General features: G+C 48.2%; 1 protein-coding gene across 5 annotated transcripts in view; it reads left to right on the top strand.

Annotated features, from left to right (window-relative positions):
- The window catches only part of DCHS2 (dachsous cadherin-related 2), a 203,801-nt gene that overhangs the window by 14,718 nt on the left and 163,543 nt on the right, over positions 1–25,540 (top strand). The window lies entirely within an intron of this gene.

Raw genomic sequence — 25,540 nt, 5'->3', positions numbered from 1 at the left:
ATGTGCCTGCTTCCTCGCCCACTAGAGGGCGCGTTCCACCTCGTGGTCCTCAGTTCATTTTTTTCCGCGGAGCCAGTAAGCCTGTGGATTGTGAGCTCCAACAAAACTTTTTGTCGCCTGCTTCCTGACACCGCGTCTGTTCTTTCGGTCGCTGTGCTTTTCGTTTTTCGTGTCTTGTTATTCCTTTCTTCGTTTTAAAAAAAAAAAAAAAAAAAAATATTTTTCTTTTCCTTGGGCTCCGGGGGCTCCCGGAAGCCGTGGCCGCGGGACGTCGATCGTTCCCGGCCTGTGTCTACGTTGATGTCCCGTCCTGTGACGGGCTTCAAAAAATGCAGCCGGTGTGAGAGACTGCTCTCCATTACAGACCCCCACCGGTGGTGCATCATTTGTCTAGGCCCGGAACACCCTACGACCTCGTGCGATCGCTGTTCCACCTTTCAGCCCAGGGCTCTCAGTCGCAGGAGGGCTAGAATGGCTGAGTTATTTGTGGCGGACCCCGTGGTAAAGGCCTCGACGTCGGCCTCGGCTTCGGCCCCGGCCTCGACCTCGGCCTCGACAACCTCGGGGCCCTCGGCTTCTCCTCGCCCTTCGACTTCCAAGTCGACCTCGGGAACGAAGACTACCTCGGGTAAGTCCTCCTTTCCATCCCCTACAGGGTCTGTAAAGAAGCCGTCCTCTGCCTCGACCAAGGCGGGTGGGTCGTCCTCGGCCCCGCCTCGGGCTCCACCCGCGCACGCCCCGAGGGAACACTCGAGACCGAGGTCGCCCTCCAGGGAGCATGCCCCGGATTCGGACCTCCCGACTTTCGTCGGCATCCCGGCCTTCCAGGACCTCCTAAGAGCGCTCATTTCATCGGAGCTGTCGGGGGCCCTGGAACAGCTGCAACGGGCTTCGACCCCGGCAGCTGTTGCCTCGGTGGCCTCGGCCTCGGCGACCTCGGCCTCGGGTACCGGGGCTCCCTCGACCTCGGAGACCGGGGCCCCTTCGACCTCGGTCTCGGCTGTCGAGGCTCCGCCCGCCTCGACCTCGGTCTTACCATCGACCTCGGGGGACCCGCCGGAGCGTAGCGTGCGGCCCCGGGACAGGATGCGTCGGGTGCGCCGCCTTTCCTCGTCGTCTTCCTCGAGGTCCTCCCGGGGGTCTTCGCCCTCGACTCGGACTCGGTCGAGGCGCCGGCCGAGGAAGCCGAAGCGCTCACGGGGTTCTCCTCGGGGGCGCGGTCGGTCTTCCCCGATCGGGGGCGAGGCGTTGCGGGTGTCGGAGTTGCGCATGGACAATCCGAAGCTTCTCCGCTCCCCGGCACGAGGGGTGTCCCGTTCTTCCTCGCCGAGGAAGCGGGAGGGGGCTCTCGTCCCCCGGACCCCGGGGTCCTCGCCCCGGGCCTCGTCGAGGCGGACTCATTCTCCTACCCCCTCGAGGCCTGTGGAGAGGACTTCGTGGGGATCGGGGTCAGGGAGAGATCCCTTGTATTATTCACACGAGGCCTCCCCTGTGTCCTCGGCGAGAAAGTCGAGATCTCCTTCTCCGCCCGCTAGGCCGTCCTCATTTTCGGTATTTGTGCTGGACATGGCCAAGGCTCTCGGGTTGGATCTCTCGGTGGGATCCCAATATTCCAAGGAGTTCCTTGAGGAGCAGGACCTTCCAACTCCGCCTAGGGAGGCTCCTCGGCTCCCATACAATAGGGTCCTCCTGCAGACTTGGTTAAAAAATTTGTCAAACCCTCTTACAGTCACGTCAGTCCCGTCCAAGATGGAAGGCAAATACAGGACGGTGCCGGCTAAGGGGTTCGACAAGGCGCAGCTCTCTCACCAGTCTTTGCTGGTGGAGTCTGCCCTTAAGAAGTCACAGCCCTCCCGGGTTTCTGCGGCGGTTCCACCTGGTAGGGAGGGGCGGACCCTCGACAAGTTTGGCCGTCGCCTTTATTCCAACTCCCTGATGGCCACCAGGGTGCTAAATTATGCCTTCACTTTTTCCTCCTATCTACGGGGTATGGTGAAGGACCTCCCTCAGTTTCGTGACTCCCTTCCGGACTCCCAGAAGGCTGGTTTTGATAAATTCATGTCCAACCTGTCTCAACTGCGGTTGTACCTGTTTCATGCCTTGTACGACGCATTTGAGCTGGTTTCGAGGGTGTCGGCCTTCGCGGTGGCCATGCGCCGTCTGGCCTGGCTTCGCACCCTCGACATGGACCCAAACCTGCAGGACCGACTTGCAGATTTGCCTTGTGTGGGGTCCGAATTGTTCGACGAGTCATTAGAGGCGGCGACCAAGAGGTTGTCTGAGCAGGAGCGCTCGTTGGCTTCCTTGGTCCGGCCCAAGCCTAGACCTCCGCCGCAGAAACCCTTCCGTCCTCCCCCAAGGCGGTACCCCCAAAAGTCTACCCCGGCTTTTGCTAGACCGCCGCCTAGACGACAGGCTCAGAGGGGCAGAGGGGGACAAACGCAAGCCCCGGTGCAGGGCCCTTCCAAGCCCGCGCCTTCTTTTTGACGGCCTGAGCGGATGGGGCAGGTTCCCCTCCGCGACTGCTCAGGAATCCCTTCCTATAGGGGGGCGCCTTCGGTCCTTTTATCCAGCCTGGACCGAAATAACATCAGACGCCTGGGTGCTCCGGACCGTCTCCGAGGGCTACTCTCTCAACTTGTTGTCTGCGCCACCGGATATGCCTCCGGGACCTTCCACTTGCAATCGGGGCCAGCTTCCCATCCTGTTGGCCGAGGCCCGGGCCCTGTTGAAGCTTCGAGCGGTCGAACCGGTTCCCGCAGATCAGCGGGGGACCGGGTTTTACTCCCGCTACTTTCTGGTCCCGAAAAAGACCGGGGACCTACGCCCTATTCTGGACCTCAGGAAGCTCAACAAATTCCTGGTCCGGGAGAAGTTTCGAATGTTGTCTCTCCCGGTTCTATACCCTCTCTTGGAGAAGGGGGACTGGATGTGCTCCCTCGACCTGAAGGAGGCATATACTCACGTTCCGGTGCATCCTGCCTTCAGGAAGTTTTTGAGGTTCCAGGTGGGAGACTTGCACCTTCAGTACAGGGTCCTGCCCTTCGGCCTGGCCTCGTCCCCTCGAGTCTTCACGAAGTGCATGGTCGTGGTCGCGGCGGCCCTGAGAACTCGTGGGCTTCAGGTTTTCCCCTACCTGGACGATTGGCTGATCAAAAGCACGACCAGGGAGGGGGTTATCTCAGCGACCCGACAGTCTATAGCCTTCCTTCAACGACTGGGATTCGAGGTGAATTTTCCCAAGTCGCAGTTACAGCCGGCCCAGTCCCTTCAATTTATAGGCGCAGTGCTGGACACTGTGCGCCGACGTGCGTACCTCCCGCAGCCTCGTTTGGCGGCCTTGGTTCGGCTGGGGCGGTTGGTTTCGCAGCTTCAGGTGGTATCGGCTCAGCGCATGATGATGCTTCTGGGCCACATGGCATCGACGGTCCACGTCACCCCGTTTGCCAGACTGCACCTGAGAATCTCTCAGTGGACCCTGGCCTCCCAGCGGCGTCAGGATTGCGATCCGGTGTCTCGTCTCATTACGGTCACTCCTTCTTTGAAAAGATCGCTCCGTTGGTGGACCGACTCTTCCAATTTGTCCGGGGGGTTGCTGTTTCTGGCCCCTCCCTTTCGCAAGGTCCTGACCACGGACTCTTCGGAGTATGCGTGGGGGGCCCATCTGGACGGACTACGGACCCAGGGTCTGTGGTCGTCGGAGGACCGTCGCTGTCACATCAATGTGCTGGAACTTCGAGCCATTTATATGGCGGTTCGGGCGTTCGACCACCTCCTTCGCGATCAGGTAGTCCTGGTTCGCACAGACAACCAGGTAGCGATGTATTATGTCAACAAGCAAGGTGGGACGGGCTCTTGGCCCCTCTGCAGGGAGGCACTTCGCCTTTGGGAGTGGGCAATCTCCCGAAACATCTTCCTACAGGCGGTCTATATCCAGGGAGACCAAAACTGCTTGGCAGACAAGCTCAGTCGGCTTCTTCAGCCGCACGAGTGGTCTCTCCACTCCAGAGTCCTGCGCGAGGTCTTCGACCGCTGGGGGACTCCGCAAGTGGATCTGTTTGCCTCCGCGGAGACTCGCAAACTACCCCTATATTGTTCACGGATGTACTCCCCGGACCGTCTGGAGGCGGATGCCTTCCTTCTGGATTGGGGGGGGAGGTTCCTCTATGCGTTTCCTCCTTTTCCCTTGATCATGAGGACGTTGGTGCGTCTCAAGTCATCCACGGCCACGATGATTCTCATTGCGCCTCGATGGCCTCGTCAGCATTGGTTCTCCCTGTTTCTTCAACTCAGTGTCAGGGAACCTCTGCTTCTGCCTGTGTTTCCCTCTCTGCTATCTCAGAGTCGGGGTTCGCTGTTGCATCCCAATCTTCAGTCCTTGCACCTGACTGCTTGGTTCCTTTCCCCTTCACTTCGATCCAGGTTTCTCAGTCAGTGAGGGACGTTTTAGAAGCCTCGCGCAAGGTCTCGACCAGGCTTTGTTATTCCCAAAAGTGGACCAGATTTTCGTCTTGGTGTTCCTCGCGTCATCTGAATCCTGATTCAGTCCAGGTGTCTTCGGTTTTAGACTACTTGTTGCATTTGTCTAATTCAGGCCTGAAGACGACATCTGTCCGGGTACATCTCAGTGCCATTTCAGCTTATCACCGGCACTTGGATGGTCGTGCTCTTTCGCTTCACCCTTTGGTGCAACGGTTCATGAAGGGGCTGATCAATGTTTGTCCCCCTCTGAAGCCTCCTCCTATTGTTTGGGATTTGAATGTTGTCCTGGCTCAACTGATGAAACCTCCCTTTGAGCCTATGGACGTATCTCTTCTCAAATTCCTTACTTGGAAGGTGGTTTTTCTGATTGCTCTCACATCGGCTCGAAGAGTTAGTGAGTTGCAAGCTTTGGTTGCGGATCCACCTTTCACGGTGTTCCATCATGACAAGGTGGTTTTGCGCACACATCCGAAATTTTTGCCAAAGATTGTATCGGATTTCCACTTGAATCAGTCCATTGTCCTTCCTGTGTTTTTTCCTAAGCCCCACTCCCATCCTGGCGAGACGGCGCTCCATTCTCTTGACTGTAAGAGGGCGTTGGCATTTTATCTCCAACGTACCAAGTCTCATCGGAAGGTTCCTCAATTGTTTTTGTCCTTTGATCCTAATCGTCTAGGACATCCGGTTTCCAAGCGCACCTTGTCCAACTGGTTGGCTGCTTGCATTTCTTTTTGCTACGCTCAGGCTGGTCTCCCGCTCTCGGGGCGTGTCACGGGGCATAAGGTCCGAGCGATGGCAGCTTCGGTTGCTTTCCTCCGATCTACTCCTATGGAGGACATTTGTAAAGCTGCCACTTGGTCTTCGGTTCATACGTTCACCTCCCACTATTGCCTGGACACTTTGTCCAGAAGCGATGGCCGGTTTGGCCAGTCGGTGTTACGTAATCTGTTTTCATAAATTGCCATCCTCCCACCTGCCCTTTTTTGGTTGGCTTGGAGGTCACCCACATGTGAGAATATCATGCCTGCTTGTCCTGGGATAAAGCACAGTTACTTACCGTAACAGGTGTTATCCAGGGACAGCAGGCATATATTCTCACAACCCACACGCCTCCCCGGGGATGGCTTCTTTGCTAGTGATGGAACTGAGGACCACGAGGTGGAACGCGCCCTCTAGTGGGCGAGGAAGCAGGCACATGCGTGGTGCAGTGTGCAAACTTGAAACTTCTAGCAAGTTTGCTTGAAAAGCTGTCCGCGCTGGGGCTCCGTAGATGACGTCACCCACATGTGAGAATATATGCCTGCTGTCCCTGGATAACACCTGTTACGGTAAGTAACTGTGCTTTTTGACCACATTCCTTTCACTGACCATATTTTCTTTTTCATCTGATGTATTTTACACATCTCGTTTGCCCTTCCACACTGTTCATTTTCAGAATTTTCTGCTTCTGCTTATGTTTATTATGGCTGTTAGCATTTTTTCTGGATGAGCATTACTACTACAATATCTCTCTTGAATTGTGTTAATTATACGTATTGTTTGTCCTTGCCAAGCGTTCAACTGTGATTATAGTAGGTTGCCATTCACCCTACTGTATACATGGCAGGTTACTACTATCTTTTATTTTATTCTGTTACTGCTTTGATGCCTCGCTTTAACAATGCATTAGATTATTTTACACGATGGTTTAATTCCTTTTAGATGTTATCTCATTTTCCTCTTAGTTTTATGCCTCGTTGAACATTTCACTTTATGTTTTACTAACATGATTTCTATTACCCCTCAATATGTTTTGCTTAATTGTTTTATGATGGCATTTAATTGCTTTGTATGGCCTTTTCTCCATACTTGCTTTATTTATTTTTCTAAACTGTGTTGTGCAAAATTGTTTTTTATTGCTCTGTTATGTCTCAATTGCTTATATATTGACTTTGCTTTTCAATTGCTCCACATTATTTGCTTATTGCCCTGCCATAATGTAATTGCTTTTCTATTGCTCTTTAAGTGCTTTGTATGGCTTTTTGGTACACTCTGGGGCTCATAATCGAAAGAGAAAAACGTCAAAAAAATGGCCTAAGTCGGCACTTGGACGAACATTGTCCAAATACGTCCAAGTGCCGATAATAAAATCGGGTTTTGGATGTATTTCTAAATGACCTAGGCCTTCATAGTGCCGCCGAAAGACCAAAGCTAAATGGGGCGTTTCAGGAGGAGTGTCGAGGGCGGGAGTTGGGCAGGATGTGGGCCGGCTTAGACTTAGTCGTACAGCATGTATAACCGAAAGTTATACAGCCCGTTGTGACTTAGACCATGTAAAACGTGGTCTAAGTCACAAAAACCCACCTAAAGTCACCAGATAAGCACTGCAAAAACATAAAACAGCCCCCCCCACACACTACCCCAGTGATCACCGACCCCCCAACCCCATAAAAATTGTAATCACACCTTTAAAATTCAGCCTCCAGACCATCATCACCTGGCAGCTTGGCATAGGAAAGCCTAGTCATCCAGCACAGAGGCGGCTTGGGAGTGGGTTAGGGACTCATAGAGAGTAAGACCCATGCCCATAAGCACCTGTAATCACTGCATTGATACTTAAACATGTGCACTCCCCTATACACTTCCAAAACACTTTTGTACTGGCATATAAGTAGCTCCTGCAGCCATAAGGGCTATTAGGGTGGTAGATAAGTGGGTCTAGGGGATTCTGGAGGTGGTTTGGGGGGCTCACCATGACCTATAAGGGAGCTGTAGTGAGGAGAAGACATGGCACCCTTTTTGTGAAGTTTACAGCAGTGCCCTGTAAGGTGCCCCGCTATTTAGGTGCCATGTCTAGGTGTTAAGTCCATCACTTTGCAGACCCCTCCCACGTTTTTTACTTGGACGAAAATGTGGTATAAAGATGGACGATTTAGTGACTTGGACGATCAGATCTGCAGGACGTATAATTAGACAATTTTCGAAAGAAAAAAAATTTTGGACGTATTTTTTGAAAATGTGTCCTAGGCTGTTTTTTTACTTTGGACAACTTGCGAGTTAGACAAAAACGGACTTAGACTTTCCTTTTGATTATGCCCCTCTATGTTTATTTGTTCTTAATTGCTGCATATTGAATATACATATACTTTTTTATCCATTCCTAAACCACCTGGGTAGATTTTATTGATTTACATGTGTTTATTCATGTTTTGGGATTAAGAGCTAAATTACATTTTTCTTTCATTGCATGGCTTCGATTATGTTATATACTCTTGCTGCTTGCTCATGTTCAGCTTATAATGTGATTCCTATACATGTTTTTAATTATTTTTTAATTATGTTTTTAATTATGCTGTTTCTTTATTTTCAGTTTATAATGTTGTTCTTATCCATATCTTTTACATTTATATACATGTTTTGATGATTGGTTTTTAAATTATGTCTTTAATTATATTTTATTTTGTTTTAACATGGTCCTTTAGAGTCTTGATAAAGGCATGTGCACCGAAACACTGCCAGTGTCGAGTCTTTGAGCTATTGTGACAAATTCACCAATAAAGTGACTTTTTGAACTATATACCCTTGGCTGAATTCCTGACATTTTGTCCTCATGACTGCTTGTTTTGTGTTCTCGTCTCATCATTGAGGCCAGTCCTTGGATTCTGATTCAGTATAAAATAAACCCACCAGGATGATTGAAAAAAAACAACACCCAATTGGGCAGGAAAATCGAATCGAAAAATTGATTCAATAGGCTGAATTGGGCAGCACTAGTGTAGAGGATCAGCTTGAAGATCTCAGCACGGCAGCTGACCAGTAGCTTGAGGGAGAGGAACCCCTCCAAATCCAGCTACACTTTAAAGGAGCTGAAGCAGGCTGCAACACCATTTCCCCAGCACATGGTCTGTGAGAACAGGCTGTGAAAGCCTATGGGGAAAATCCAGGGGAGAGAGGGGCCTTGAAAAGTGGATTTAAAAAAAAACCTGTTTTTGCAGTTAGGTCTTTGGTCCCCCTCCCCTAAAATCCCATTTTTAAAGGGGGCAACCCTGAAGCATTTAGAAGCTGTGCCGGGGAAAATCGGGGGGGGGGGGGGGGGGGGAGAAGAGTCTTGAAAAGTGGATTTTTAAAAAACTGTTTTTGCAGTTAGGTCTTTGGTCCCCCTCCCCTAAAATCCTTTTTTTTTTTTTTTTCAAAAAAATTTTTGGGCAGCCCTGAAGCATTTAGAAGATGTGTTCTTGGTTTTCCCAATTTTTTCTAAGTTCGCCAACTTCTCCAAAAACCTCATTTTGCTTCAAACCTAACAGGGATGGAGTCCTCAGATTCTAATACCCCTGTATTATTTCTTATTTGCACTGGATGGACAGGTGAAGAGCGCCCTTGTGCCACGTTCTGCGAGGTGCAGATTAGAGGGGTGGGAGCTTCAGGCTTAGTTCCTCCTTAGGCTTTTAGGGCTGGCAGACAGCAAACAGTCCCAATGGCGGGGGGGGGGGGGGAATAAATACATCCTGGAGCCCCAGATCAGCGGTCCTGCTAACTGTAAGGCCTAGAAGCTTTGCAGCCCAAGAAAAGGCGATTAATTCCTACTAAGGGGAAAGGAGAGTCCGCTCAATCAAGCCTTTACCCCAGAGTTTATTAATCTCCTCTGGAAGGCTTATGCACAAGACCAGACTCTGCCTGTCAGGTCTTTTGGTGAGCGGCCCAGTGCACAGGACCCTCTGGATACTTGGTGCTTTTTTTCCTTGAGAGCGGAGGCTATTCTGGACTGGGCCATCGGACAGGGACTCGAGGGGGGGGGGTTCAGATTTAATCTTTTTATTGTCCCAAAGTGAGGCTCCCTTGGTGGGAGAAGCAGCCTCTCATATGGAAGACTAGGAGTCAATATTGGCCATAGACCATGGAGAGGATTCCTCAGTTTGCCAACTCTTTAAGTCTTCTGCATTGCTGGAGATCATTACAGAGTCCCTTTAAAAACTAAAGATAGACCCTCCGCAAACCCAGTCTTCTCAGTGTTCTCTTCTGAGCAGGGTCTGTGCTCAATCCACGTCTTTTCTGTGGCACTGGACATGAGTCTCCTCGTCTCGGAGCCCTGGGAGATCCCTGAAGGCTCCCAGAAGATGACTAAAACCATGACTAAGCTGTAGCCCATGGATCAGGAATTCCAGCAAAGATGCTAAAGGTGGATTCCCTGGTAGCCCAGGTTGCTAAGCACACTTCCCTGCTAAGTGAGGGAGGCGTAATTTTAAAGTATCTGCAGGACTGCAGAGTGGATATGGTCCTCAGGAGGTAGTTCGGGTCTCAATCATCTCTGTCTCTCATGGTTCCTCACGCAGGGCCCAGTAGCCCTGCAGGATCCGGACCACTTTGGTCTTCCGGCATGGCTCTCGAGCGCACAAGCTTTAGTGTGCAGGGACTATTCGGATGGTGTGGTTGCTGGCATCTACGGCTATCATCTCAAGATGGATTCGGATGGCCATCTTGTCAGTATTTATCCCAGGACAAGCAGGCAGCCTATTCTCACATATGGGTGACGCCATTAGCGGAGCCCGAATGCGGAAGCTCACAAGCAGACTTGCTTGAAGAAACTAGAAGTTTCGAGTCGACCGCACCGTGCATGTGCGAGTGCCTTCCCGTCCAGCGTAGGGCGCGTCTCCTCAGTTCTTAGTTTTCCGCAGAGCCGAGAAGTCCATCTTTGACTTTGTGTGTTTAACTTTTTCACATCGTGCCTTCTCTACACCGCGGTTTGTGTTTTTTTTCTTAACGAATCGCTGTTTTTTACTTTATTTCTTTTATTTATTTAAAATAAAAAATAAATTTTTTTGTTTCTTCTGTTCGGCTGCCGGGGCAGGCCACTTGGCCGCAGCCCAGGGGCTTCGATTTTGCGGCGGCTATTTTTTATCCTATGTCCCGGCCAGCAACGGGCTTCAAGAAGTGTAGCCAGTGCCAGTGTGCGATTTCCCTCATGGACCCACACCATTGGTGCCTCAAGTGTCTTGGGCCAGACCATCAACCAAAGTCGTGTGAGCGCTGTGCTACTCTTCAACCTCGAGCCCTTAAACGTCGTCAAATTTTGGTCCAGAAGCTTTTCGGGATGGATTCTTCCTCTGATCCCTCGAATTCGAAGCCGGCCTCAACCTCACCTTCGACCGAGATTCCTTCTGCTTCGACCTCGAGCCTCATCAGACCTTCTTCGTTTGCAGCGGCTCTCTCTTTGACGACTTCTGCTGTATCTTCCCCTGTATCCTCAGGTCAGATAGCTCAGCAAAAAGTTCCAGCGGTGGTGCTTAAGGTGCCTAAGACTTCCAAGTCGAAGCACATTTCCACTGCCTCTGTGGAACCTCCAGCCAAAGCAGATGGTCCGGTTTCAGACGCAGATCCATCCTTGCCGGCTTCTTTCCAGACCATGTTGGAGAAGCAATTCATTCAGTTCCTTACTAATATGGAGTCCTTCTCGAGGCAAAGCATTGGCGGATCAGCTATCTTTTTCATCTTTTCTTCGTCAGATGGCTGTTGACTTGGATCTTCAATTAGATGCTGGTTCCAAATACCTCTCGAAGTCATGCATCTTCCTCAACCTCCGACAGAGTCACTTAAGCTTTCTCTTCACAAGCTCTTGTCTCAGACTTTTGCCAGATGCCTGGAGAGTGGGCCCCGCCGCGTAAGCTGAGCAGGTGTCCTCCAGCTGCATTGCTACCACTAGGGGGTGGAATATTTTCAGTCGCTAAGGACAGGTATGTTCCCTGGAGTCCTGCAGAACTTGCCTGTCCCTCACAATTGAAAAATGTGACAGTAAAACAGCACCCTCTATTGGTGAGACTGTGGGTGGAGGACTCCTGCTCAGCTTAGAGGGAACAGTGCGAGACCCCTTATACCATTCCAGCTGTTCCAGGCAAATTGAACTCTAGATATAAAACACTCCATCTCAAAGGATTTGACAACTCAGTTATCTCACCAATCCCTGCTTGTGGAGTAATCCTTAAAGAGGTCCCATCCTTCCAAGGTTTATGCCACCGTTCCTCCTGGAAGGGAAGGGAAAACTATGGACACATTCGGACGTCGCATCTATCAAAATTCTATGATGTCCTTTAATTATAATTTTCATTTTATTACTTATTTTGAGTTCCTCATTACTCTTTTGCTTAAATTTTTGAGTTATTTGGATACTCAAAAACACTTTGAATTTCAAGAAGTCATAGCTTCTCTCTCACAACTCAGATTACATCTCCTCCAGTCGTCTTATGATGCCTTCGAGTTGTCTGCCCGGGCGGCTGCTTGCTCTGTAGCAATGCGTCGCCTTGCCTAGCTTCGTACCATTGACATGGACCCTAATCTTCAGGACCGCTTGGCTAATATTACTTGTGCAGGCAATGACCTCTTAGATGAATCTATCGAGGCAGCCACCAAGAAGTTGTCTGAACATGAAAAATCTTTCGCTTCTATTGTCAGACCTAAGCCAAAGCCAACTCCTGCCAAGCCTACAGGTCCTCCTCCCATTTACCAGAGGCGTTTTGCTCCGAGGGAGGCTCCTTACGCTCGCCCTCCTCCTAAGAAACAGCAGCCTCAGAAGCAACAAAAATCTCAACCTTCTGCTGCACCTAAGGCTTCACAGCCTTTTTGACTGTTTACAACAGAGCATAATCTCCATCGTTCTGTCTCTTCCCCCTATAGGAGGTCGTCTCCATCATTTTTACCACCGATGGATGACAATCGCATCTGACCTCTGGGTGCTCACCATCATCAGGGAAGGATACTCTCTTCTTTTCACTCAGGTTCCACCAGAGCTTCCTCCAAAAGAGTATCCTTCCAATCCATCCCAGACTGCCCTTCTTCTTCAGGAAGCTCAAGCTCTGATTCATCTCCATGCCATCGAACCAGTTCCTTTGGAACAGCAGAACAGGGGGGGGGGGTTACTCCCTTTACTTCCTTGTTCCGAAGAAGACGGGCAATCTGCGGCCCATTCTGGATCTCAGGGCTCTCAACAAATTTTTGCTCAAAGAAAAATTTTGAATGTTGTGCCTGGCATCCCTTTATCCCCTTCTCAAGCAGAACAACTGGTTATGCTCTCTGGATCTCATGGAGGCCTACACTCATATTCCCATTCATCCGGCCTCCCATAAATATCTCAGATTTCGGGTGGGGAATCTGCATTATCAATAGAAAGTGCTGCCCTTCAGCCTGGCTTCATCTCCCAGAGTGTTCACTAAGTGCCTGGTAGTTGTAGCAGCAGCTCTACGGAATCATGGTCTTCAGGTATTTCCCTACCTCGACGACTGGCACATCAAAGATTCAACTTCTCAGGGGGTTATTGTAGCGACCCAACGGACTACCTTGTTTCTACAAAATTTGGGATTCGAAATCAACTTTCCCAAATCCAAACTTCAGCCCTCACAGAATCTACAATTCATAGGAGCTGTTATGGACACTGTCCAACTCGGAGCATTCCTTCCACAACAACGTCTGGAAGCTCTTCTTCAACTCTGTCATACAGTGTCTTCCCGCTCTTCCATCTCAGCGAGACACATGATGGTACTCCTAGGTCACATGGCCTCCACAGTACATGTGACTCCTTTTGCCAAACTTCACCTCAGAATTCCTCAGTGGATCCTGGCATCTCAATGGACGCAGGTTTGCGACCCACTTTCTCGACACATAACAGGCATTCCATCATTGAAGCAGTCTCTCCGTTGGTGGATGCTCTCTTCCAATCTCTCCAGAGGCTTGCTTTTTCAAATGCCCCCCCCATCAGAAGGTCCTCACGACAGATTCTTCGACCTATGCTTGGGGCGCTCATCAAGGCCACTGGATCAGTACGGATCGTCAATGTCACATCAATCTGTTGGAACTCAGAGCGATCTTAAAGGCTCTCAGCACTTTTCAACATCTTCTTCACAACCAGGTAGTCCTCATTCGGATGGACAACCAAGTCGCCATGTATTATGTCAGCAAAAAGCTCTGAAGGTTTGGGATTGGGCAATCCGCCACAACACCTTCCTCAAAGCTGTCTACATCCAAGGGGTGAAGAATTGCTTGGCGGACAACTTGAGTCTTCTCCAACCTCACGAATGGACACTCCATTCCTCGCCTCTTCATCACATTTTTTCACAGTGGGGAACACCTCTGATAGACCTCTTTGCAGCTCCCCACAACTACAAACTGCCTCAGTTCTGCTCCAGGATTTACTCTCCTCATTGCCTCAAGGCAGATGCTTTTCTTCTGGAATGGACGAATCTCTTCCTGTATGCATTCCCTCCATTCCCTCTCATTCTCAAGACTCTGGTCAAGTTGAAGAACGATCATGCCACCATGATTCTGATTGCTCCTCGGTGGCCAAGACAACCTTGTTACTCCCTTCTACTTCAACTTAGCAGCAGGGAGCCATACCTTCTACCAGTTTTTCCTTCTCTGCTTACACAGAGTCAGGGATCTCTGCTTCATCCCAACCTGCAGTCTCTACACCTGACAGCTCGGTACCTCTCAAAATAACTCCTCTTCAGTTTTCTCAACCTGTCAGAGACGTTTTAGAGGCTTCTAGGAAACCTAACATTAGACAATGCTACCACCAAAAATGGACTAGATTTTCTACGTGGTGTTTTTCTCATGATAAGGAGTCTCAACATTCCTCCTTATCTTCTGTTTTGGATTACCTTTTGCACTTATCTACTTCTGGCCTCATCTACATCTTTTCGAGTCCATCTCAGTGCAATTGCGGCTTTCCATCAGCCTATTGAAGGGAAACCCCTCTCTGCTCATCTGGTGGTTTCCAGATTCATGAAAGGACTTTTCAATGTCAAACCTCCTCCTGTGGTTTGAGACCTCAATGTTGTTCTTGCTCAATTGATGAAGCCTCCATTTGAACCAATGTCTACGGCTCATCTGAAGTATCTCACTTGGAAAGTGGTGTTTCTCATTGCCCTCACTTCTGCTCGAAGAGTTAGTGAGCTGCAAGCTTTAGTTGCTGATCCACCTTTCACTGTCTTTCATCATGACAAGGTGGTTCTCCATACTCATCCGAAATTCCTCCCTAAAGTGGTTTCGGAATTTCATCTCAACCAATCCATTGTTCTTTCCAAAGCCTCATTCTCATCCTGGAGAATCAGCTCTTCATACTCTGGATTGTAAATGTGCTTTGGCCTTCTATTTGGAACGCACCAAACCACACAGAACTGCTCCTCAACGTTTTGTCTCCTTCGATCCAAACAAGTTGGGACATCCGATCTCTAAGCGTACCATCTCCAATTGGATGGCTGCTTGTATCTCATTCTGCTATGCCCAGGCTGGATTACCCCTACCCAGTAGAGTCACAGCCCATAAAGTCAGAGCAATGGCAGCTTCAGTAGCTTTCCTCAGATCTAGACCTATTGAGGAAATTTGTAGAGCTGCTACTTGGTCCTCGGTTCATACCTTCACTTCTCACTATTTTCTGGATACTTTCTCCAGACGGGATGGACAGTTTAGCCAAACAGTATTACAAAATTTATTTTCCTAAATTGCCAACACTCCCACCATCCCATTCTGGTTAGCTTGGAGGTCACCCATATGTGAGAATAGGCTGCCTGCTTGTCCTGGGATAAAGCACAGTTACTTACTGTAACAGGTGTTATCCAGGGACAGCAGGCAGCTATTCTCACAACCCACCCACCTCCCCTGGTTGGCTTCTCTGCTAGCTATCTGAACTTAGGAGACGCGCCCTACGCTGGGCGGGAAAGCACTCGCGCATGCGTGGTGTGGTCGACTCAAAACTTCTAGTTTCTACAAGCAAGTCTGCTTGCGAGGCTTCCACATCTGGGCTCCGTCGATGACGTCATCCATATGTGAGAATAGCTGCCTGCTGTCCCTGGATAATACCTGTTACGGTAAGTAACTGTGTTTTCTAGTAGATAGGTGTGTCATTCTGGATTCCCACCCTGTCAGTTATTTACTCCACCTGCCTATTGTTCCAGTTAGGAAATTTGAGTCAAAACAGATTTTGATGTCAACAAGACCTCTAGGGTATGAAGAATGACCTATTACTATAACACACTTGGAGAATGTTTGAGCTCCATAAATGTTTCTGATTGGTTATTTTGATGTTTCGATTGTTCAATTAAAATGTTTAACATGTTTGTTATACTTTCAGAGCAGATCAGATCTGTAGCTCGGGGAGTCTACCCAAACTCCTCCTTCTTATGTGTTTCTATATAGGGCTGTCACCTGCTTTGGTACAACCTGAAGGTAGCAGCAAAACCCTCTGGAGAAGGAGTTGAAAACCTGGAATGGATTCCTTTTGCATGGCTCGCAAGCATGGTGAGAATACCCTACTACCTAGAATGACATACCTGGAAACTGAACTCTGAGGACTTTCTTAAGAGATCAGATTCCACAGGTGACCCTTGAGGGGAGGAATGCTGGCCCAGTGCCTAGCTCTCAGTAAACCTGGTTCTAGGAGGGAGGTTGTAGAGGATCTGCATTAAAGATAGTTTTCACAGCAACCTGTGAGCTACTATCTGCCCACCCCCCTCAGACTCAAATTACTCTTATACTACTTTTAAATTACCCTTCACATTTCTCCAGCTGATCTTAACAAGGACAATCTGCACAACCTGAAACACCTAACCCAAAGCCCTCTCACCAGATCTGGAAACTCACCCTTTTCCCCACACCTGAAGAGGTTCTGAGAGGATCTGCTCTGCTGAGAAAATAAAAAAATAAATCCATTGGAACATTTTTTCTGGTGCTATTCAAACTTGGGAATGGTAAACTTGGGTTTTGGTGGGTTATATTTTTGTAGTTCTCTTTTTAGCACGGCAAAATCATTCAGGCAGTAGTGTAGCCTTTAGAGCAGGGGTGCACAACACGTCGATCGCGTTCGACAGGTCGCTTTCTCAGGCGACCCCAGTCGATCGCAGAGCTGGTTCCCTTTTTCCCTTCTCTTTTTTCCCCTCCTGACTGGCCTGCTCCTGAATTCTGCTGCTGCCTCCGCTGCTCAACATTTAAAAAAAAAAAAAAACCCGGCTTGGAGAACCTATGCTCCGGGGGCTAACGTGTGCTTGTACCGGCTTCCCTTCTCTTCCCTCTGAAACCGGAAGTTATGTCCGGGGGTTGGGGGGAGAGAAGGGAAGCCGGCACGCACATGTTAGAGCCCCATTCGCGGGCTAAAGCAGGAGACAGGTCAGTGAAGCTTGCGATTTGCTCTTCTTGCTACCAGGTCCTGCCTATTTTCTGTTTCCTCAAAGGCAGGACCCGGCAGCATTTCTCCCAATAGGTCGATCTTGGGCCGATCAGCCTTCCTCTCCCCGACATCAATTCTGCCGTCGGAGAGGAAGTTCTGGCCAGAGGAACTTCCTCTCCAACGGCAAAATTGATGTCGGGGAGAGGAATGCTGGTGGGCCCGAAGCAAGGAGAGCTTGGCCGGCGGCGGGCGGCTTTGGGGGCCTGTTATTCAATGGCAGCGGCAGTGGCAGTGGCTTGGGGGAGGGCAGGGAGGGAGAAAGAGGGCAGGCAGGGACACAGAAGGAAAGAAGAGAAACAGAAAAAAAGAAAGGAGGCATGAAGAGAGAAAGAAAGAGAGGGCAGGGAGAGAAGAAGAAAACGTTGGGGGGGGGTGGAATGAGGTCAGGAGGAGAGGAAGCATACAGGCTAAAAGAAGGGAAGAAAGATTGGATGCACAGTCAGAAGAAGAAAGTGCAACCAGAGACTCATGAAATCACCAGACAAGGTAGGAAAAATGATTTTATTTTAAATTTAGTGATCAAAATGTGTCTGAATTTATATCTGCTGTCTATATTTTACAATATGGTCCCCTTTTACTAAACCGCAATAGAGGTTTTTAGCGCAGGGAGCCTATGAGCGTTGAGAGCAGCGCTGGGCATTCAGCGCAGCTCCCTGTGCTAAAAACTGCTATCGTGGTTTAGTAAAAAGGGAGGGGGGTGGGTATTTGTCTATTTTTGTATGGTTGTTACTGAGGTGACAATGCATAGAGTCATCTGCTTTGACCTCTTTGAAAAAACCCTGGAATAGGAATGATAATTAACAATTCTAAGCGTACAGTGTGCGTTGTGTTTTTTTAAAATTTTATTGTTGGTAGATCATTTTGACTTGGTCATTTTAAAAGTAGCTCGCAAGCCCAAAAAGTGTGGGCACCCCTGCTTTAGAGTCTGTTAAAGAAGGAGGGAAGAGGACATTCTCCTGAGAGGAGAAAAACAGAATACATATCTTTGGGTAAGTACACATTATTTTGCTCTGAGTTTTATTAGATTTGGGAAGAAAAGCTCAATTGTAGATTCCCTTCTAAAGAGCTTTGGGAAGAAAAACTCAATTGTAGGTTCCCTTCTAAGATATTCCTAGTAGCTTAAAAAGGTTAATTAGCTCATTAAGATGCAGAAAGTAGTCCAGCAGTAAGAGGGTTGCTATCCAGCCTTTTGCATTGAGTGTCACATGTATGACTTTCTCCCGGTTGGCTTGCTGCAAAGAGCTCCTAGCTCTCAGAGAATGAGTACGTTCCTTTGAGGCTAGAGTAGCAGACATGGAGGAGCTGAGGGAGACAGAGAAGTACATAGAGGAGACCTACAGGGATGTTGTAGAGAAGTCCCACATCCAGTCTGGTAGCCCCTGTGCTGCCTTGGAGGAGAGAGGTCTCCTAAAAGGAGAGCATCCCCCTGGTGAAGTAGGAAATAATCTTGTAGCTCAGACCCGCCCACCAGGAAATGCAGTATCCTCTCGCACCGAGGATGTGTCTCCAGGGGCTTCTGCCCAGGAGGGAAAAGTTAGGACAGTGGTTGTAGTTGGTGATTCAATTATTAGGCATATAGATAGCTTGGTGGCTGGTGGGCATGAGGATCGCCTGGTACTTGCCTGCCTGGTGTGAAGGTGGTGGACCTCACGCTTCACATAGATAGGATTTTAGATAGTGCTGGGGAGGAGATAGCTGTCCTAGTACATGTAGGTACCAATGACATAGGAAAATATGGGAGGGAGGTTCTGGAAGCCAAATTTAGGCTCTTAGGTAGAAAGATGAATTCCAGATCCTCCCAGTTCCACGCTTTGGACCCAAGAAGTAGGTAAAGCTCTAAAGTCTCAATGCGTGGTTGAGATGATGGTGCAGGGATGAGGGTTTTAAATTTGTTAGGAACTGATCAACCTTCTGAGAAAGGGAGAGCTTGTTCTGAAAGGATGGGATTCCACTTTAATCGGGATGGAACCAGGCTGCTGGCGCTAACGTTTAAAAAGGAGATAGAGCAGCTTTTAAACTGAGATGTGGGGAAAAGCTGACAGTCACCCGGAAGCGGATTGTTCAGTGTGAGGTATCCTTAGAGGATACTATTGAAACAGGATATTTAGGGAATTCCGGTAGAAAGGTTCCAACAATGGTGAAAGAAAGCCAGGAGGGTTTAAGAGGAAGGCAGAGTAAAAGACTCAAATTTTCCTGTCTTCTCAGCAGCCTGTAGTTGCAAGGAAAAAGCACAATTTAAAGTGTCTGTATGCAAATGCTAGAAGCCTAAAAAATAAAATAGGAGAGTTAGAGTATACAGTGTCCTCCCCGGTCATTTGCGGTTCGCGGTCCCAGTCATTCGCGGTATTCTCCCACCGGGACTTCCTGTGCTTAAGTCGAGCTTCACCAATCAGGAGCTGCGTGTCAAAGCAGCTCCTGATTGGTGAATCCTAGCTTTAGTGCGGAAGAGGTGGTCGGAGCATACCGCGAGTAATTTCCTTCACTCGCCGGTGCTCCAGCTGCTCTATCCTGCTGCTCCAGCTGCCCTCTCCTACCTCCCCAGGCGAAAAACTGTATTCACAGTTTTTCGATATTCGCGGGGGTTCCTGGAACGGAACCCCCCCAAATATTGGGGGAGTACTATATAGCACTGAATGATGAGATAGATATAATAGGCATCTCGGAGACCTGGTGGAAGGAGGACAATCAATGGGACACTGTGTTACCTGGGTACAAATTATATCGCAAGAATAGAGTGGATCAAATTGGAGGGGGGGGGGTTTGCGCTATATGTTAAAAAGAGAAATGAATCAAATAAAATAAACATTCTGCATAACATAGATAGCAGTGTGGAATCCTTATGGATAGAAATTCCATGTGTGAAGAGAAGGAATATAAAGGCTGGGCTATACTACCGTCCCCCGGGACAAAATGAGCAGACAGATGAAGAAATGTTTTCAGAGGTTAGGAAAGCTGGAGAAATGGGCAACACTATAATAATGGAGTAAACAGTGGAGTGCCGCAGAGGTCTGTACTGGGACCAGTGCTATTTAACTTATTTATAAATGATCTGGAAATTGGGACGACGAGTGAGGTGATTAAATTTGCAGATGACACTAAACTGTTCAAAGTTGTTAAAACACATGCGGATTGTGAAAAATTGCAGGCGGACCTTAGGAAATTGAAAGACTGGGCATCAAAGTGGCAGATGAAATTTAATGTGGACAAATGCAAAGTGATGCGCATTGGGAAGAATAACCTGAATCACAGTTACCAGATACTAGGGTCCACCTTGGGGGTTAGCACCCAAGAAAAGGATCTGGGTATCATTGTAGACAATAAAATGAAACCTTCTGCCCAATGTGTGGCGGCGGACTAAAAAGCAAACAGGATGGTGGGAATTATTAAAAAAGGGATGGTTAACAAGACTAAAAATGTCGTAATGCCCCTGTATCACTCCGTGGTGCGACCTCATTTGGAGTATTGCGTTCAATTCTGGTCTCATTATCTCAAGACAGATATATGGCTTCTTTTACAAAGCCACGCTAGCGGCTGCCGCGCAGAAACAGCCCCGAAGCCCTTTAATGCTCTATGGGCTTCGGGGCCGTTAGCGTGGCTTTGTAAAAGAGGCCGATAGTAGCGCTGGAAAAGGTTCAAAGAAGAGCAACCAAGATGGTAAAGGTGATGGAACTCCTCTTGTATGAGGAAAGACTAAAACTGTTAAGGCTCTTCAGCTTGGAAAAGAGACAGCTGAGGGGAGATATGATTGAAGTTTACAAAATCCTGAGTGGTGTAGAACAAGTGGATTTATTTTTCGCTCTGTCAAAAATTACAAAGACTTGGGGACACTTGATGAAATTACACGGAAATACTTTCAAAATCAATAGGAGGAAATTTTTTTTCACTTAGAGAATAGTTGGGCTCTGGAACGCGTTGCCAGAGGTAAGAGCGGATAGCTTGGCTGGTTTTAAGAAAGGTTTGGACAAGTTCCTGGAGGAAAAGTCCATGGTCTGTTATTGAGAAAGACAAGGGGGAAGCCACTGCTTGCCGTTTATTGGTAGCATGGAATATTGCTAAACCTTGGGTTTTGGCTAGGTACTGGTGACCTGGATTGGCCACCGTGAGAACGGGTTACAGGGCTTGATGGACCATTGGTCTGACCCAGTAAGGCTATTCTTATGTTTTTATCTACTTGAAAAAAATATTAGCCAGACATAGCAAGATTTCTAAAGGGGTTACTGGAACCTTAACGTGGTTTTACATGGCCTCAGTCAGGTTCTTTATGAGTCTATCAAAAAACATCTCCACAAGTTTGCTTCTATATCATAAGTTAAATAAATAATTAAATAGATAAACCTACAAATATCCTAATAAAGTGCACAGAGTGCTTTCAAGGTGCTATGAAAATATCATAAAGTGCTCAGTCACCAACCAAAAAGTGCAGTAGTACCATTAAACGTACCAGCGCTGGTTGTAATGAGGGACCATCATTACACTACAGAGTCCCTCTTGCTGCCATCCAAAAAACAATAAATATGCTATATTTTGTAATGTATCATTGAAAACTTTTGCGATTTCATTCAATTCAGAGTGATGTAAACGCTCTAAAGAACCCCCATGTTCAAATAAAAGCTGGCCTTCCTTTGATTCGAGTTTCGCAACTGCGTCGTCAGGAAGGGGGCACTAAAAGAAATGAAAAAACAAAAAACGTTAACAATAAACTTTAACTTTTTGGTTAAAACCTCATATAATGTTAAATTTAATTAATTAATTATTATAACAATCTTAGTATATCTAAATCGAAAATTGAATATATCACATAAATGTAAATATAACCTTACTTACTCAAGCTTTTTTTCCTGTCTGTCCAGGTGGGCTCACAATCTATCTAATGTCCGGAAACATGAAAGAATCTGGCGTAAATCAGGGACTGATTTAGACAGATTTACCTGGCGACTGAAAGTCAAAGAATACAAAAAACAGATCATCGATAAGCGCAGTAAACACTACTCCCAACCAGTGTTCCCTCTAAGCGGGCGGGTGTTGTGAGCAAACTTTTTTCACCGTGAGCCAAAAATATCGGGCGCCAGCAAGTTATGAGCCAACTCGCCCGATTCTCCTCTCGCCGCCCTGCCATCTGCCGTACGCCTCTTCCGATCGTGCGCTGTGACGAGAAACGTGTGCGCTGCGATGTAATATTTTGTGCGCCAGCGCACGCCAGCGCAACTTAGCGGGAACACTGGTTCAAATGGTTTTATTTATTTCCCCAAATTTATTTTTGTTATACGCATTGAAAATATTTGATATTGCGTTTAAATCAAAATCTCAATAAACTTGAAACGAGTGCCCGTGAGATTGTGGGAGGGTTAAATACTCAAAACTTAGAAGTTTTTGCTACGCCAGCTTTCTGGTATCTTTACATACAGTGGCGTACCTAGCATATGTAACATCCGGGGCCCATCATTTTTTGGCACCCCCCCCCCATCTGTAAGAAAAACATGATTTTTAGTAACAAACCACACGTCACACATGAGTACCTAGGAAAAGGCAGCATCTTACATATTGCAGTGAGCAGTACATCAATACACCCATTGTAAAACTAAACAAGCCAGACCAGCACAGATCAATCCTACACCGTCAATCCTAACAGAAAACCATGTCTTTCGAACACACAGAACACAGAAAACACCTTCGCCTAGTAAGGAATATGTAATCACAAACTAACCCCTCCCTCTTTTACAAAACTGTAGTGTGGATTTTAGCTACGGAGGTAACAGCTCTGATGCTCATAAAATTCTGAGCATCAGAGCTGCTACCACCAAGGCTGGTGCTAAAAACGCTTCACAGTTTTGTAAAAGGGGGGATAAAATAAAAATACATAGACAAAGGTTAAATTGAACCAGCAAGAAGCTGGACTCTGCATACAATGCTTCACAGAAACAGTGACACATGTCTCCTAAAGCAATAAATAAATAGAAATTTTTTTCTACCTTTGTCTTCTGTGGTTTCTCCTTTCCTCATCTTCTTGTAACTCTCTTCCTTCCATCCACTGTCTGCCGTCTCTCTTCCCCTATATGGCATCTTCTCTCCTTCTATGCCCCTTCCAGAAACTGTATGCCTCCCCCTTCCATCTCTCCTTTCACCCCATTGGTCTGGCATCTCTCTCCTCGCCTTCCCTCTCCCACACCTCTCCTCATAGTCTGGTATCTCCCCTTCCCTGATTCTCTGGCATCTCTCTCCTTTCCTTTTCTTCCATCTTTCGCTCCCCCTCCATGCTCTCACATCTCCCCCTTCCTTTTCCCTTAGACTGGCATACCTTCCTCCTACGCTCCAAGCCCTGGCATCTCCTTTAATTCCCTCCCTCATCTTCCTTCTCCCTCCAGCTGGGTACCGCAACACTCTTCCCTGCAGCTCTGCACTTCCCCACAATTGCCATGCTTCGGTTCCTCTTCTTCCTTCCTTCCTCCCCCCCCCCCCGCGGGACCCTGCGGCACCATCAACTCTTACTCCCTCTAATGTCGGCCCTGCAGCTCCAGACTTCCTCGCACCTTCTCCCCTCCCCCTTTGGATCGCTATTATTTTAAATGTTATAGCCGCGGAGCTGTATCCATCAGTGGAGATGTCTAACCTCGGCCTTCCCCGGAACTCTTACTGCAGCAGCCGCCCGTCTAGGCAGGAACAGGAAGTCACTGTTGCAGTAAGAGTTCCGGGGCAGGCCGAGGTTAGACATCTCCACTGATGGATACAGCTCCGCGGCTATAACATTTAAAATAATAGCGATCCAAAGGGGGAGGGGAGAAGGTGCGAGGAAGTCTGGAGCTGCAGGGCCGACATTAGAGGGAGTAAGAGTTGATGGTGCCGCAGGGTCCCGCGGGGGGGGGGGGGAGGAAGGAAGGAAGAAGAGGAACCGAAGCATGGCAATTGTGGGGAAGTGCAATCCCCCCAATGCGTCCCCTTACCTTACCGACGCGTGTGTGCGCTGTGAAGAGAAACTTTGCGCTGCGATGTAATATTTTGTGCGCGAGCGCAGGCCAACGCAGCTTAGCGGGAACACTGCTCCCAACTAATAAACTCCCCTTCTCTAAACAGCAAAGCACTTTTTAGACTAGTTAACTCCCTATTCGACATAGACTCTCACAAACGCCCCACCTCCGACCTCCCTCCCTCCGCAATCACTCTAGCTGACCACTTCGCGAACAAAATCCACACTCTAAAACTGTCTCTTTCAGCTCACAGCCCCGATCCCCCACTCAACCTACGCGCAGCAGACACAGAAGGTTCAATAGCCGACATGTCCTGGACCTCCTTTGTAAATCCTGACTGGAATCTATTCCTCGAACTTTATTCTAAATACGCCAATTCCAACTGCCTATTAGACACTTGTCCTCCCACCATCATGAAATGCGCCCCCCCATCATTCAAAGCAGAACTCTTCAATTGGGTATCTCTATGCCTGTCCACTGGACACTTCCCGTCCGAACTTGGCCACATCCTCATTTCCCCTATCCCTAAACAACCCAAGGAGCCAATCTCTTCCATCACCAACTACAGACCCATCGCCAACATACCACTCTTCCAAAAACTCATGGAAGGTCTTGTCAACAACAACCTTACGAATTATCTCGACAAGTTCAATATTCTTCATGACTCCCAGTCCGGTTTCCGCCCAAATCATAGCACCGAAACCGTCCTAGCTGCCCTGACAAATTACCTCCTCCACCTGTTCTCACTGGGTAAAAGTGCCCTGATACTTCAATTCGATCTGAGTAGTGCCTTCGACCTGGTCGACCACGACATTATGCTCAACTGCCTTGACTCCATCGGCATCTCCGGTCAGGTAATAGATTGGTTCACAGGCTTCCTAACCAACCGTACCTACCAGGTCCACAGTAATGGAGCCTTCTCCCACCACTGGCGTAACCCTTGTGGAGTCCCACAAGGCTCTCCCCTATCCCCCTCCCTATTCAATATTTACTTGACCCCTCTGGCACGAAGCCTAGCAAACTCTAACCTAAAATCGTTCATATATGCAGATGACATCACCATCATTGTTCCCATTACCTCACTCACTCTAGAAACGGAAAAACTCATCGCATCTATCCTCACCAAGTTAGAACTGTGGACCTCAAATCTCAAATTAAAATTGAACTCTGAAAAAACCAAAATCTTCCTAGCGAGTCCCAACCACAAATTAACAAACACTTCCCTCAGATTGAATGGGCTAGATTACCCTATCTTACCCACCATAAAAATCCTTGGAGTCATCCTGGACCGCACCCTAACCTTCGATGACCATACCAGTGCCCAGGTGAAAAAATGTTTCTGTACCCTCTGGAAACTGCGCACCATCAAACGCTACTTCGACCACCAAGCCTTCCGTCTAATCGTCCAATCTCTGGTATTAAGCATATTAGACTACTGCAACATTATTTACCTGGGATCCTATAAAAATACCATCAAACGTCTTAGAACAGTCCAAAATGCTGCCGTCCGCCTCATCTATGATCTCAAAAAATACGACCATGTTAGCCCCTATTACACCAAACTCCATTGGCTCCCAGTAGAGGCAAGGATCATCTTTAAGTTCGCCTGCCTCTGTTTCAAAACTCTAACAGGATCTTCCCCAATCTACTTGTCTGAGCACCTTGAAATAGCAGGCCCCTCTCGCACACGAAACGCCCACCTATTCACCTTTCCCTCCCTAAAAGGCTGCCTCTACAAGAGATTCACTGATAGAACCCTAGCATTCCAAGCGGGCAAATGGAACAATTGCCTTACCGCCCTCATCTCCAACTCCCCGCCCTACCACCTGTTCAGGAAGTCACTAAAAACCTACCTTTTCGACAAATTCCGCTAACGCTGCCTTCCCCCCTTCCCTGCACCCTCCTGACCTCG

Source organism: Geotrypetes seraphini, chromosome 1 (genome assembly GCF_902459505.1).
Source record: "Geotrypetes seraphini chromosome 1, aGeoSer1.1, whole genome shotgun sequence".
NCBI classification, from domain to species: Eukaryota; Metazoa; Chordata; class Amphibia; order Gymnophiona; family Dermophiidae; genus Geotrypetes; species Geotrypetes seraphini.
The sequence above is the reverse complement of the archived record's forward strand: the minus strand, read 5'-3'. Positions and strand labels throughout refer to the sequence as shown.